Source organism: Eschrichtius robustus, chromosome 18 (assembly GCF_028021215.1).
Source record: "Eschrichtius robustus isolate mEscRob2 chromosome 18, mEscRob2.pri, whole genome shotgun sequence".
NCBI lineage: Eukaryota > Metazoa > Chordata > Mammalia > Artiodactyla > Eschrichtiidae > Eschrichtius > Eschrichtius robustus.
In genome coordinates this window covers 21,941,235-21,955,687 of record NC_090841.1, presented here as the reverse complement: position 1 = coordinate 21,955,687, position 14,453 = coordinate 21,941,235, and positions in this window count along the sequence as shown.

Sequence of the window (14,453 nt, the reverse complement as noted above, 5' to 3'; positions counted from 1 at the left end):
CCCAGGACAGAGACCCCTAAGCATCCTGGAGGGCCGCCCCTTTGCCCCCTCTGGAGTACTCTTGGAGGGGGGAGGGGGCCTAAGAAGCCGCCCTGAGGGGACAGAGTCCAGGTGCACGGGCTTGGTCTGGGGTCAAGGGTAGGAGGAAGCCAGCGAAGCTCATATGCTCTGGCTTCTCTGAGTGGCCTCGCTGGATGTGCAGAGAGGCCCAGGTGGGCCAGGAGGCCAGGCTGAAATCCATTTCTGTGTAGGCATTTCTGGCCAATTATCACAGAGAGCCAGAAGAAAAGAACTCAGATCTCTGAGGTGCCAGTAATTTTCTGTGATATCTTTTCCCATTTTAAATAAATATTCACTTCTGCACCTAAATTCATATTTATAATGTTTTATCCTTTTTCTCAAAGAGGGTCCACCAGATTGTATAAGCTCTAGGTAGCCACAAAACCTGAAGAATCCTGAGTACCACATGCATACCAAGAGTGTGTGCCACTGGGGTTCTTCATATTGCCTCTCGGGGCCCTGTGCCAGGCTCTTGGGAAGGGAGTGGGAATGACAGAAAAGGGTGCTCCAGTGGGAGACAGAGACACAGAGAACCTTGGTGATTGTCGGTGGTTCCACCTCTGTTTTGTGGTCCCATAGGAGGTAAGCAAGTGGAAGATGACCAGATAGCGATTTCTGGCCCCCCCCTTCTCCCCATGTGGAGAAAAAGGAAGAAAAGCAGAGAGAAGCCAAGCCCATACTACTACCAAGGGGTGACAGCAGGAGCCTCAGTGAGTTGGGGAGGGGTGTAGGAGGGAAATAGGAAGACAGACGATGTTACCACGTGTCCAGAGAGCTCTTTGAATATTTGGTTCCCAAGGATCTCTTGAAGGACACAGGGAAAATTCGAGGCTAGGTTATTACAACAATTTTTGCTCTGTGTGTGTGTGTGTATGTATGTGTGGCGGGGGAACTGGTCAAAGACTACTTTTGAGATTTCTGTCTCTCATTTATACTCTGGCAGTGTCAAGGGTTGGCTTGGGGGAACTTTTGTAGCCCTCCTGCCCCCATAATCTCCATTACCTCACCTGAATCTAAGTCAAAAGTGTACATGGTTTGCAAACACAGCTTCAAGACAAGTTTCCTAGCCTAGCACTCCCAACAGTCTGTGGCCCCTAAGGCCCTGTCATACAGAAATTTCAGTGTCTGTTCCCCAGCCTGGTGACTGGAACCTTGGATGCATCATGGTAAGGCCTTCCACGAGATGGCACTGATGGGTTTTGTTTTCACTTTATTTTTTAATGTTGATTCATTCCTTTGTCAGTGTTTTATTGAATGCCTACTATGTGCTAGTATTGTTCTACGAGGTGCTGGGGATACAGACTGAACAAAACAGATGAAGTCCCAGGTTTCAAGGAATTTTAAAAGGTTGTGATTCTTACACTTTCAGAGGCAAAACTCAACTGTGATGTAAGTTTCCCCGTTTATGTTGCTGGTATATACTCTTGATAGTTCTGCTACATTTCTGACAGTTGCACACTTTTTTTTCCCCTCCAGGCTGGGTGTGGCCTGGAGGAACTATAGACACTTTTCTTATTTGCCTGGGGGCAGGATTAACTTTTATCTGTCTGTGTGTTAACTTTGTGTATCTGTCTGTGTATCCTTTTTGCCAGGATTCCAACTTGTTGCCAAACACCAGCTTATCATTCCGAGGCCTCAGCTTGTGATTCATCTGCCCATTTGAGTAAATTCGCAGCTCCTTTTTAAAGAAAAATTCTGGCAGGTCTCTCAGATATCCTGGTGACCTGCCTCCAAGTAAAGTGAGGTGGGCCTTGATCTGAGTAGAATTTATCAGACACTTCTGCTTTTCACAGCGAAATGTCAACTCTGCTGCTTGACCGTCTACCCCGGAGAATAAGTGCAGTCAAAGAGCTCGCTCTTGCCAAAGGCAAATCTGAAATCAGAGTTGAGAGAGGCCGGCTGAGGTCCATGGGAACTGCCCATTCCTTCAGCTTCGTAAGCTCTACCTTTGCTCTAAGTTAGACTCCCAAGGGCAACATCTTTGAGGATATTTACTATGCTAACTTGGTTCTTCTGGAAATACCTTCACTTAGCTATGATTGAAGATCTTGACTTTTATTGCAGACTGATATAAAAAGGGTCATAAAACAAATGTTTCTGTACTTTTGGCAAAAATAACTGTTACGGACCTCGTTCACTTTACCACTCCATGTCCTTTAAGTAAGGATTCACGAGAGCCCCAGACTCATCTGACCACCTGCTTGACTTGACCTTTCTACTTGGGTGTCCAGCAGGTGTATCCCATTTAACAAGGTCAACACCAAACTCCCGTCCTCCCCCACGATCTGCTCCTCCCTCAGTCTGTCTGCTCCGCAAACAGCAGCTCCACTGCTCAGCCAAGCGTCTCGGAACCGTCTTGGCCACTTTCTTCCTGTGTCACCTCACTTGTAACCCGTTATCACATCCTGCCTCTACCTTTAACACACATCCAGAATCGGATCATTTCTCACCACCTTCTGTTGTATGGAAAATTTCACAGGCTTCTTAACTGGTCGCTAGTTCTGTGTTTTGTTCCCTTCCATCCACACTCGACATACCATCCGGAATGATCCTTTAAAATATTAGGTCATGGCACTTCTCTGCTCAAAATCTTCCTAGGACTTTCTGTCTTATCAGAAGGAAAAAAGCCCAAGATCTCCACTTCCTGTCCCTCCCTTCCCAGCTCTGACCTGGTGTCCTCATAATGTCCTGATTTACATCACGGGGCTCACACTGGTCTCGTGTACTCCTATTGCAGGGTCTCTATCTGGAAGACTCCTCTCCAGATAGTCACGTGACCCCTCCCTCTTCCCCTTCATGTCTTTCCTCAAATGTCGCTTTCTCAGTGAGGGTTTTCCTAACCACCCTATTAAAACTGCAGGTCACTGTCTGAGCTCTCTCTTCTCTGTTCCAGCTTCATTTTTCTCCATAGCACTTATCACTATCTGACACACTCTATGTGGTATTTATTCTCTGTCTCAACCTACTGGAATGTAAGCTCACTGAGGGCAGGGACTTTTATCTGTTTGTTCTGCTTTGCTCACTTCTGTATCCCACCCAATGAACACTGCCTGGGACATAAGAGGTAGTCAGTAAATATTTATTGAATGAATGATTAATTTCTATTAGTGTCAGAGAAAAAGTATCTTTTGCGTCAAAGGTGTATTTCCTTAGGCAATATGATAGCTGTTATTCATTGTACTTTACTTTTTGGTTTTACTACCAGGTAGTTCAAAGTCAAATATAGAGGGAGTTATAATGACTGCTGCATCTATGGTCTCTGACTCAGTGATCTTCCCCCTCTACGTGGTTTTTCATTGCCTTCACTTTTAACTTTTATTTGAACAACTTTGTATGTATCTGTATCCTCAGGGAATATTCATGGAACTTTTCGGCTTGCAGTAAATATTTGTTGAGTGAATGCACTGTATGCCATTTTAATCCTGTTTGGAAGTAAGTGGGATATGAGTAGTAAATTATTAATGATCTTTGGTATGACTAAAAAGTAATGGGCTAGAGAGAAACAAGTGGTTATTGGGAGAGGATGGGCTAGTTAAGAAAGAAGCACTGCACGTGCCCCACAGCTGGGGTGAGTGTAGGATTGATTATCCCGACTGGGACGGTGAGAGGGGAGAGATGAGTAATTTTCCTGGGACAACAGACATCAACTGGGACTGTCCTAGCAAACTAGGACAAATGATCACTTTAGCAATGGTTAATATTTATTAAATAGTAAATATTTAATATAGGCTCAAGTTCAGAAAAGTAAGCATAGGTAAAGTGGATTCCTTTGGCAGGATCAACAAAAGCCACCGCCAGCACCAAATGAGGACACGTTCCTCTATGTTAGAAAAGAGTTCAATCAACAGGTTGACTTTCGTTGTTACTTCTCTCCTCAACATTAACTTTGGCAGAGCAGTTTTAAAACCTGGAAAAGAGGAAGCAGCAAATACAGCAGGATACAGGGATGAAGCAGAGGGTACCAAATAGAGAGAAACCCTGGACCCCAGAGAAATCCAGCTGCTTTTGCAGGCAGCCCCCTGAATTCCTCTCAGACCTGGGTCTGTTTTTTGTCCATCCCTGAAGCAGGATGGAGGTGAACTGACCTCTCTTCTGCCTGATGGGGAGACGCCTGCCTTCTGTCCCCCTTCAGTCCCCAAACCCGGCTTTCTGCCCTCTCCAGCCACCAGCCTTCAGAATCACTCATTAAGGCCAATTCCTTAGGTTCTGGTGGCAATAAGAGAACCCAGAGCCTAGGTGAGGTTTTTGGAGATAACATTTATTGCTTCCTGGCATCTACCACGGGGCCAAGAGAAGTTAGGCTAGCAATTTGCTTTCCACAGAATCACGCCGGTGACAGGTGATTGCAAATGGACTCATGCAGAATCCATTTTAACATCCCTCCAGACATCACGGTTCAAGGGAACACTCTGCAGTTGCCAAGGGCACCTTTCCTTCATCCTCTTTTATAATCCAGGCACGGGGGCTTTGGTTGAGTAAGACCTCACCAGGGTCTTACTCATTACTGGGTCCTGTTTATCACACCCTGTCTAGTGATAGGTAGTAGTTCTTTTCTAATTTTTAAAAAATCTTTTCTTTTTTTTTCAATAGTTTTTAAAAAATTTATTTATTTTATTTATTTATTTTTGGCTGTGTTGGGTCTTCGTTGCTACATGCGGGCTTTCTCTAGTTGTGGCCAGCGGGGGCTACTCTTTGTTGCGGTGCGCAGGCTTCTCATTGCAGTGGCTTCTCTTGTTGCACACCATGGGCTCTAGGCACGCAGGCTTCAGTATTTGTGGCACGCAGGCTCAGTAGTTGTGGCACGTGGGCTTCAGTAGTTGTGGCTCGCAGGCTCTAGAGCGCAGGCTCAGTAGTTGTGGCGCACGGGCTTAGTTGCTCTGCGACATGTGGGATCTTCCCGGACCAGGGCTCGGACGCGTGTCCCCTGCGTTGGCAGGAGGATTCTTAACCACTGTGCCACCAGGGAAGCCCTCTTTTCTAATTTTTTTAATTGAAGGATAGTTGATTTACAATGTTGTGTTAATTTTAAGTGTACAGCAAAATGATTCAGTTATATACATATGTGTATATGTATTTTATATATATATATACACACACACACACACACACACACACATTCTTTTTCAGATTATTTTCCATTATAGGTTATTACACGTTCTTAATTTTTATGCTCATTTGGAGTTCTACCTTCTCATTCCAAGGGTAGCTGGCTTCAACAATGATAACTCTTTTTTTTTTTTCTGAAAGACAACAGGGGTAAAAAAAAATGTTTTGAAAATCCTGCCTTTTTATATATAGAAAATCAGCTTTTCCTCTCCCAGGGCATTGTTTCCCTTGTTCCTTCTTTAAGTGTGGAATGGAAGAGCATCCTTCAAGTCAAACAGCTCTCTCATGCGCCTTCTTATGCATTCCTGCTGTAGGGAATTATACCCCAGGGGAGCAGAGGTCAGGGAGAGAGCTCCAGGCTTAGAAGCACAGGAAGAACAGACAAATCGACACATTGCTAACTTGGTTCTACTGTACAGAGCCCTTAACCACAGCTGAGGGTGTCACCAGAAGGAAGTAATCACTGAAAAATAGCTTAAAAAGGAAAAAAGAAAAGGGAAAAGAAAAGAAATCAAGACCATGTAAGAGCCTCTCACTATGACAGGTCTAATTCTGCTGTACATGGTGGCCCATCTGGAAGATTTTTCTTCTTGTGTTAGATCCCACCTGGGAAACTTCAAACCTCTTAGTAAACTGAGGGGTAACGAGGAATGTTCCACGCCCCCTCATCTTCTTCTTCACAGGGTGGCCACCTTGCATTCAGGACACTTGCAAGTTGTGTGTGTCTTTGCAAGGAGCCAACAAGCATGTGTTTCTTGTGTACTGTGGGGATAGGGCCTTAGTGAAACACCGCACCAGAGTCCCTTGAACAGGACAGACAAATGTCAACTCCAAGAACACTGCTTCTCTGTAGACACACTCGATGGATGCCTGGTGTGAAGCAGGCTTGGCCACTGTCCCAGACTCCCAGCCCTCTGCTGCCACTCTGGATGGACCAACCCCTTTGAAGACACAGATGACACCAAGGTGGCTAAGGAATATCCCAAGCTGCCACACTGCTGGGTGGCAGGTGCCAGCAAGCCTTCCTTACACTTCTTCCTCAGCCTTTTTGGAAAATCTCCCTGGAAACTGCTAGAAGAAGCTGCCTTTGGCTGCACCTGTTTGCTGCAGGGCTCCTGGTTCTCTGTGGTGATTTGGGGTCAGGGTGGACGTCACAGCATCTGCTTTATCCACACAATTGATTTCACTGTATCCAGGAATTGAGAGAAATTGACAAAGATTTCCTTCCCTGGAAAAACTGAGAAAAGAAAATCTTATCTCTTAGGAATCGAGAAATGTTAGTATTTCAAAGCAAAGCTGTGCTGTAATGAAAGGACGATGTGGGCTTCCTGTAAAAATTCTTACTTTGGATCCACAGTCAGGAGGATTCTTAGCTATAAGGATCAGAGCTTTATATCTTGCACCGCCATTGGATATAAAGTCTGTTAGAGCTCTGTTAAACTGAGGACAGTCCAGTGCAGGGCTGAGTGTGGATCTGAGGGTGGTTCCTTCTGTCTGCTTGCTCAATTGGTCCACCTGGGTGAACAGTGAACCATGGTGTAAAAGAGGCTTTGAGTTATTATCTCAAAATATGAACAGGTTTTATAACCAATTGGGTTGGGTTGATGGGTTGATGAACTCATCAAGGGAAGGGTTGATGAACTCATCAAGGGAAGGGTTGATGAACTCATCAAGGGAAGAAAGCTGCCTGGCTTTGAGAGAGCTGGGCTGCAATTGGGTGCCCGTGTTCCAGTGATTTATAGTCACTTTTAATGCAGTTGGGATTGGGAGCGAAGGTCAGAGTGGGTCTTTCAGTAGATGTATGAGAGTGGATTTTAGATATAAATTATGCAACACTTGAAGTTCAAGACAGATACCAATTGAGCAGCTCTTTCACGGTGTTTGGGGAGTTATGACTTATTTGTGGTCTGCTTATGAATGGGGATAGGTCACCTTCCAGTTATGAAAGTATTTTTCACATTAGGACACCCATAATTAATTAGGGGTTCATGTGGTGAGGTCATGAATGGGAAGGCTTGGTGTTTTGACCCCCTAAATCTGTGTTCCTGGCCACAGGGCCTCAGTGATAGATTTCGTTCATAGTTTACAAAGGAATTATGAGGTCTCGTCTCTGAGTCCAGCGCGAAAACACTTTTATGGCACCATTAAAATTGGAGCTTGTTCGAGTTGCAGCCGAGAAGCTGATTTTCCTAAGACAAATCATATAATATATTTTATTTCAATCCAAGATTTAACTTTGAGACTCCTGGGTGAGGCTTTTGTTTTCCAAATATTTTGGATAGAATTGGTTTACTTTTCCATTAGGGGGTAAGAAAGAATTCTGAGCAACTCAGCCTTTACCCAGTCGAGCTAATCAAAGGAAGGAAAACTTTGATTCATTTGATTCAAAGCTGTGTAGCAGCCAGAGATAATTCACCTCCTGGTTACTAATCTGCGCCCCTTTCTGATGATAGCCTGGATGCCCCGGAGCTGTAGCTTGAGTCGTTTTCTGAAATACCCGAGGAAGCCGCGGGAGCCAGGGTTGTTATTTTTGCCTGAGGTGTTTGATGCTAAACATAAATACTTTGAGTGTTGGGCTCCTGGGAAAGCAGAGATTTTATTTCGAAGCCCCAAAGGCTGGCTTTCCACATCCCATTAGAGAGAAGCCACTGCAGAGGAAGAACACTTGTCTTCTGCTCCAGGTCTGTAGGATCCGGTGCTGTCACATCTTAGAGAACCTTTATTTCTAGGTCTCGGAGTGGCAGTGCCCACCTGTTCTGTTCATTTGTTCCTTAAATGTGAGATTTCATACTTAAGTGTCCCAGAGTGGACCAGCGTACACCAGGGCACAATCATCTAGTAACACGGTGGACTTCTTGTGATTTTCAGAGTCTGCCATTAAGGTTTGCAGGTTCAGCGTGATCTAAAGCTTTTAAATCAAAATCTTATCTTCATGTGGTTGTCTTCCAGGAAATGCTGCATGATTTTTTCTCCTCTGCATCAGAGGGATTTCTCTCTCTCTTCTTTATAACCCACCCTCACCTCCACCTCTTTCCTCTCCTTGTCCCCTTGCTCCCCTTCACTGGCTTCATGACTCTTCTGAGCACTTTACCCTCCCTCCTCTATACAGTAGAAATGGGCAAGGTTGGGGAGAGCTGGAGGGAGGAATGGACAGAGGATAACAGCTCCTATCTCCTGGGTACTTTTAGGTGAGAGACACTGTGCTAAGCACTATAGATATTTTGTCACTAAAATTTGATGAGAAGTGACCGCCATCCTTGCATTCAACAGGGAACCTGGAATCCTTTGAGGGTAACGCAGTGGAGAGTGAATTGGTTCAAGCTTGGCCAAGAATGACCTTGGGTCAGGCTGGGTGCCCAGCCAGATTGCGCCACAGCGCCCGCTAGCTGACTCGAAACTATCTTGAGCGGTAGGAAAGGAATGCACGTTCATTGAGAATCACCCCTGTGCCTGTCCCTGGGTGAGATGTTTTCTCTTATGTGATCTCACTTAATCTTCACAGCACATTCAAAGTGGGTAATATCTCTTCCGTTTGACTAATAAGAAATCTGATACTAAGGTAAAGTAAGTTGCCAGTGGCTAAGCTGTGACCACATTTGAATGGAGGGCACTGGTGCCTCTAAGCCATGCTGGCTGGTCCTCATTCTGGGTGAATGACTTCTCTGAGAAGTTGGGATTACCTTTTTGCTGGTCTTATGTGAGTTTCTCCTCTGGGGAGGTGGAGCATGTTTGTACCAAAACCATTCCTAGGCTTTAGCTCCTAATCCTCTTTTCTCGTACCATCTATTCTACCCCACCTCGTAGGCAGAAAATTGTTAACATGCACAACTCTTTCTTGTGGTTTGGGAGAACAGTCCCAATGGAGACGTTCCAGTGGTAGGAACGGATGGAACAGTATGTGTGGCCTGAGCGCTTTTTTTATATTCCACTCAGATATTCACCATCTTTTATAAAACTAAAGAGCTGGGGACTTTCCGGGAAGGTGGCGCCTGAATTGTGTCCCACCTGCCTTCTGTCTCTAGCTCGAGCTCTTTTCCCCTTTTTGATGGGGCAGGTCTGCAGCTCCGTGTGAGTGAGGCCTCAGTTGGGGGCCTGCAGAGTCTTCACAGCCCACTTATGACTGGGGGAGCGTCTCAGAACGAATCATTAATGACCAGGAAGGAATACGAGTACTGGGACTGTTGTGTAAAGACGTGTTGACACCTTCTGAAAAGATCAAGAAAATGCTGCATGAAAGTTTGCAGAATGGGAGTTAGTAGCTTGGATGAAAATCTTGGAGATAACAATGGAGTGCTCTTTCAAGAACTTTCTTTTTTCTAAAAAAAAATTTCTATTTATTTATGGCTGTGTTGGGTCCTCGTTTCTGTGCAAGGGCTTTCTCTAGTTGTGGCAAGCGGGGGCCACTCTTCATCGCGGTGCGCGGGCCTCTCACTATCGCGGCCTCTCTTGTTGCGGAGCACAGGCTCCGTAGTTGTGGCTCACGGGCCCAGTTGCTCCGCGGCATGTGGGATCTTCCCAGACCAGGGCTCGAACCTGTGTCCCCTGCATTGGCAGGCAGATTCTCAACCACTGCGCCACCAGGGAAGCCCAAGAACTTTCTTGATGGTAGAGAAAATAATATGTGGGAAAACATGGACGTTGACAATTCTGAGTTGACAAGTAGTTTATCTATAAACTCTGTATGAGAAGAGGCTTTAGAAGTTTCTACCCAATTTAATGTGCTTATATATTCCTTTTTATAAATGCGCAAGAGTAAAAAATGATAAAAAATCTGTAAGCCTGAAAAAAACCCTTTCAATAAGTATAAAATAACATTCTAAGTTATAAAAAAGCATTACGCTATAGTTTATTGGAAGTGTTTTTTTTTCTTTCTAAGTGGTACATAAAATAATGGTGCATCTTACATAGATGGAATCGTGAATCCAGGGAAATATGGTCCCTACACCACCACGTGGAAGGAAAGATATTTACAAGTGTGCAAGTACGTGGTCACTCAGTGACTATATAACCTGCATCTGAAGAGCAGATTTGAATAAAAAACAACAAACAAAACAAGTGAGAAATCAGAATAGCAAGTTAGAAGGTAATGAGGAGAGAAGAAAATAGCAGTGAAACCTTCATCATATAGTTAAGGAAACGCTACCTGTTGTAACAGTTAAACCCTCAGCGGCTTATACTGGAGGCTCATTTCGTGCTCTCATAAAGCCCCGTCATCGTGGTGGTGAGCAGGGGCAGGGTGGGTGCTCTGCTCCACTCAGTGTCCTGGCCTGGGCTGTGGGGACTTTGCTGCCTTCAATTTGTCCCTCCCGAGATTGCCCGGGGTGTCCAGACAGCAGATGGGGGAAGAGAGAGAATCCAGAAATTGGAGACTTTGCAGGTTTGGAAAAGTTGTCTACTTCTCGACTTAGATAAATCTAAGAAATATTTGAACAACTAATTTCCATTAAAATTCAGACCCGTGGAAAACATTGGATTAAGGGGGTAGCTTTTCCACCTCCTATTTCAGAGAAGTTGAGAGAGAGGCATGGAGGCCAAGGGCTGTGGAGAATAAGAGCAGGGAGTTCATCCCAGAAGCAGGATCAGGATCTCAGAAAGGAACTCCTCCAACCGCAGGGCAGGGCCCTCACCATTCCTGACAAGCAGGCCTTCACAACCTCTGTGGACCAGTGACGACCGAGCAGCTCTCAAGTATTACTTTGTCCAAAAGAGGAATTTTTATTGGGTTTATTCTATCCCTGCTCTTCCATTCCAGATTGGATCTGTGTGATGTAGAGGTTAACTTGTCTTTTTATTTCTTAGCTCACTGCCCACTCTGAGCCCCAGATGCACCTGATGGAGAGAATTTCACATCACTGGGGAGCTTCTGGGTTTTGAGCTGGATTCAGTAATTAGATGACTTTGGGTTGTGTTTCTTACAGAGATGCTGAGGGTCTCTGGATTAAATGGATATTTAATGACCAGAAGTTGTTCACTGAAATCTATTTCCATTTCTTCCAGGAGACACAGCATAGCTACAGTTCTCCATCTCTTTTGCAGTTTGGGGTAGCCATGTGCTGAGTTCTGGCCAATGGAATGTGGTGGAAGGGATGGAAGCCACTCTGAGGCCTGGTCCATGCTGTGTCTCCTCTACCTGCCAGTCAGATGCTGATATTTATGGCGACCATGGAAGGCAAGAGTTGAAAATGGAGAGGCTTCCGTCAGTCTAGGTTTGAGAGCGACTGCACAGAGCAGAGCCTCCTGCCTCCAGTTTGACTTTACCTAAGTGCAAAATAGATTGACATTGTTTTAAGCCTCTGAGATCACAAGGTTTATCTGTTACAGCAGTTGGCATTACCTTAGCTGATACAAATTACTGAAGGATGCTAGATTGGGAGTGTGTACTATGAATGATGAATAACTACTCTTGAAATAGAAGAGACCTACTGCAAAGAAAATTCTAGTAATATTCTGGAAAATAAAGTAGTAAATTATCCTAGAATCACCTAGAAATTGGGATGGGGAGAAGGAATACCTCAGCATGGACTGCTCAATTCTATGATACTTAGAAGAGAATGATGAATCCTAGATAGGATTGTGAAAGCACAGCTACTGACCCAGAAGAAATCACATTTAACCCAAATTCACCAAAGAAGACGGAATTTGAAATTGAACAGTTACCATAAGAGAATGGAAATAGCACCAGGACCAGATGAATTCAACTGTTTCTTGAATTCTATCTAATCCTTAAAGACCAGAAAACTTAATATTATATAAGCAATTCCACATCAAGGAAAAAGAGGGAAAACTTCTCCATTTTGTGAACCCAGCATAATTTTAATATCGAAAACTGATAATTATAGTATAGAGAAAACTGTAGACTAATTTAATTTATTAACATGTATGCAAAAATTCTGAATAAAAGTATTAGCAAATGGAATCCAGCAATGAAAAAACAATAATTATGATCAAGTAGGGTTTAGCCAAAGAGAGCAAGGATAATGAGATACAAAGGAAATCTATTAGCATAATTCATTACATCAATGAAGGGAAAAATGGTCATATTAATTAATGTTGAAAAGTCTTTAGATGGAATTCAGCACCCATTCTAGACAAAAATGACGTATAATTGGTTTAGAATATCTGGCAAATTCTGAGGTTGGCTAATCCTGACCCATTCCTAGTCTCCTTTGTTGGGACTGGTTCCATTATTGAGGCTGGATGAGTTAAATAACTGTTTTCTTGAAGTTAGAAGTTGCCATGTGACTTCATGTTATCTGAAGTCCAATAAAAGTTTTCTGATGAAGCTTTTGCTAATCTGATAAAAAGGGATTAGTGCAGTTGGTGCTGTCCCTTTCCCTCTTCTTTCAGCCTTGAACATGGCTGTGATAGCCTGCAGCTAGGACAGCCATTCTGCAACCATGAGGCAACAAGCATGAGGGGTAAGCCAAACTAGCCACAAATACTCCATTCCCAACTTTGCCGAGCCGCTAAGTAAACACCCATCATTGTCTACCTCTATATCTCATTATTATGTCTGCATCTACTGACTTGGAGGATGGATAAATTGCCATAGGAATGGTCCCCAGTGAATCAGCCCTCCTGTATCTCCACCTAAGTGTGGACCCTCTCATTTTGACCCTGGGCCTGGTCATGTGACTCACTTTGGCCAATGGGACAAATATGATGCGAGCAGACGCTTGCATTTGTGCGTTGGGCTTGCCCTCTTGGAATGCTGCCATCATGTGAAGAAATCTGCTGGACACCTTTGCTGAGCTGATAGCCAGCACCAACTGCCAACATGTGAGCGAAGCCATTTGGACTTCTCAGCTGCCTAATGACTGTATCCCCATGAGGGACTGTAGGTGAGACCAGCAGAAGGCCTGTCCAGCTGAGCCCTGCCCATATGGCTAACCTGCAGAATCATGAGGAAATAAATGGTTGATATTTTGAGGGTAGGGGTCAGCAAACTTTTTCTTAAAGGGCCAGATGGTACATAAATAGTTTCAGCTTGTGAGCCATACGATCTGTCACAACTACTTATCACCTCTCATGTTGTAGGGCATGAGCAACTGTAGACAATACAGAAATGAATGGGTGTAGCTGTGCTCCAATAAAGTGTTTATTTACAAAGGCAGGTGGCTGGCTCAGAGCTGTAGTTCGGCAACACCACACTAAATTAGTCAACTGTGCTGCAATTGCTAACTGACACAGAAGGATGCCCATGCTACCGTCAAGTGAAAAAGTCAAATTACAGAACAACGTATAGAGAGTGTGATTCTCTTTATTTGGGCAAAAAGCTCCAAACAAAACCCAGAAACCCGCTGTATATGTGCATGTCTGCATGAATACATGTGCATGAGCGAGGAGAGTGGTCTGGAAGAATACACACCAGCTTCTGGACTCTGAATTCCTCAGAGTAAGGATTGTTGGGTGGAGGCGTGGAAGAGGAGGAGGGGGCATGCTGAGATGAATAACTCCTTTTTCATACAGTTTTGTTTCATGTATTACAATGAACATATGACTTGTGAACTTAGAAAAAAATTAAGGAAAAATGAAAAATAATTAAAGGCCTAGAAATTTCTGTTCGGTATGATTGAGGACCACACAAAGCTGAAGATCCTGTCCAAAGGCACCTCCAGATCTGTCCACAATCATCGCTAGAGGGTGCTGGGCATTTGCGCCTTGGCAGGAGTGAGTAAGTTGGCTAGTGGTGGTTGGAAGCATGTGCATGCTGAGGAAGGCGGGTGAATTTTCTGTTTGAATCACTTTTCTAGGCTTGGAGTTTCTGAAGGCAGAACAGAGGCCTAAAAGTCATGGTCATCGCCTAGTGGCCTGGACACCTAAAAATTGATTGGGGCCGTCAACCTGGATTCTTCTGACTAAATCACTTTGTGTCGAGCCTCTGCTCTTGGCCAGCTGTGGTCTTTAGGGCATTGCCACAGAATACCCCAGAACAGCCGGGCCTTCTGATGAGCTCTTGTAACCTCTGTCCGTGAGCTGTGGGAGCCTCTGCTACAATTTGTGAGAACTGGTCCTCATTGGAATGTGAAATTTCTTCTTTGCTCTGCTGAAAACCTCTCTTGATCGATCATTCCAGCTGTTGTGAGAAGGAAATCATTTAAAAGAAGGATCGCTGAATAGCATAGCAATTAAAAAAAAAAAGTGTTTAATAGCCTCCACCAGCAATTCCCTGCCTGGTCAGTGAGTGTGGGCGGAGAATGTGAGATGAGCCCAGGTGGAATGTTCTGGTGAATCCTCTGGCCCTTGAGCACTCAGCCATCCCCTCACACAAAAGCCAAGGGAGCCAA